Here is a 1,956-nt window from a genome sequence, read left to right on the forward strand (position 1 = left end):
GAACGTAATTGTGTTTGGATTGGATAGAGAGTTGACTAAATAAAGTAAAAAAAAGTAAGTTCAGTGCGGTCAAAGGAGAAGAGCGAGAAGAATATATTTTTGTATGGGAAATCGTTGCAGCCGGACGACCGGCTATGTTTTGGGTCGGTCGCGCGCTGACGACACGCGTCCATGTGGACCCACGTCTAAATCAGCCACGCATATCCTTTCAGCTCCCATTCTTATCTCTGTTCGTTCTTATCCCTTCATCGTATTTTCTCTTTTCTCTCTCCCATCGTTCCCATCTCTCTTCTCAAGCGACTGATAGGCACGCCTCTCCTCGATCCGCCGGCTTGCTTCTCCGGCGAGCTCCCCCGCCGCTATAACCTCGTACCCTCCATTCTCCTCCCCCCTCCCACCTCATCGACCCTCTCTTTCCCGCTGAAGGCTGCAAGGGGCGGATGGGTAGATGCTGCGCCCAGCCACCATCCCTGCAAACGGCGAGCTCAAGCGATACCGATGATGCAACCAGCTCCGAGGGTTGCTACAACCAGCATCATGCGGTGCTACAACCAGCACTGCGGGCAGCTAGAACTGGCTGCTCCAGAGGTGCGACGGCACGCCGCCGTTTGCTGAAACCGGCACTACGGGAAGCTGCAACCAGCTTTGTGAATAGCTGCAACCAGTAGTCTGCGGTGCTACGACCAGCAGAGGGCGGCGAGGAGAGAGGTATTTTTTGCTGGAACCATGTATCGATTTTGCTACAACCTGCAATTTTTTTTTGCTAGAACCATCGATGAGAACAACACGACGAGGGAGCTGCATCGTTTTTTGCTGGAACCGTAGTTCATTTTTGCTGGAAGCACTATATTTTTTTGCTGGAACCAGTTTTTGGTTTTGTTGCAGCTGACCACCGGAGTTCTTTTTGATTGAGATGTGTTTTTTCGCTGGAATTCGGTGGTGCAGGTCGACCACGGCGGCGAGCTAGGGGCGGTGACGCCGTGCTATGTTGAGCGACGTGAATTACTGACCCGCGTTTGACGGAGCTGCATCCGGCAAGGGATGATGCTGGAACCACTGCGAGATGAGGAGGGCGTGCGACGACGATGGATTCAAGCAGCGGAGAGAGGCGGCGAGCGGTGGAGATCCGGCGGATCATGTCACTCATCCATGGCGCTCGTGCCCCTGTGCGTGCTCGCGTGATTTGCAGGGGAAAAGAAAAAAAGGAAAGTGTATGATAGAGATGAAAGAGTTGTAAATTTGATGGATAAAAAGTGTTTAATCTGACGTACAGGGTACGACCGGCCCTAATTTAGGCCGGTGCACCGGCGCCTAGCGCTGCCCTTTTTGTATGGCACTGGGACTTGATCGATAGCACCTTCCTATTGCGTCACGTGAGGAAGGTCCAAAAGGAGTACTAGTCTATTTAGAAAGTTGCGTTGCTAAGGAAAGAAGGGATCAGCCGCAACCAAAAAAAAGTTACACACAAGGTGGGATTCGGTTGTGTTCTAAGAGCAATTTAAATGGGGTGATCCATCGTCCGCCCGCGTCTGTTTGGGTCGGTGCGGGCAAAATGTGGTCCAACGCACCGATCCAAATTCAAATCTCGTCAGCTTTGCGTCCGCGCCGATGCATTTGCGTCCCAAATGCGTCGGCGCGGACGCGGAACGGACGCCACGCGCGCCTCCTTGGTATCCGCCACGGCCCCACCTGACAGTCGTCCAACCGCCCGCGGCCAATCTGGTCAGCTTAATTTATGACCTTGGACCCACGCGTCAGCGACGGTGGTCGTCCTTTTTTAAGCCGACCGTGCGGCGGGGCCGTCCTCATCCAAATCGCCGTCCACATCTAGCAAGCTCTGCTCCCCCGTCGTCGGCAAACCCTAGCCACCACCACCACAGCGAGATGGGGCTCTTCTCCGGCGCCAACAGCAGCAAGGCCAAGGGCAAGGCCCTCTCCATCCCTTTCCCCTCAGAG

General features: G+C 54.3%; 1 long non-coding RNA gene across 1 annotated transcript; it reads left to right on the top strand.

Moving 5' to 3' along the window:
* The first annotated feature begins 265 nt into the window (after positions 1–265).
* LOC123141457 (uncharacterized) lies at positions 266–1,331 on the top strand. The gene is made up of 2 exons (XR_006470300.1): positions 266–708; positions 946–1,331. It is a non-coding gene; the product is annotated as an uncharacterized lncRNA (long non-coding RNA).
* Positions 1,332–1,956: the final 625 nt, after the last annotated feature.

This window comes from Triticum aestivum, chromosome 6D (genome assembly GCF_018294505.1).
Source record: "Triticum aestivum cultivar Chinese Spring chromosome 6D, IWGSC CS RefSeq v2.1, whole genome shotgun sequence".
NCBI classification, from domain to species: Eukaryota; Viridiplantae; Streptophyta; class Magnoliopsida; order Poales; family Poaceae; genus Triticum; species Triticum aestivum.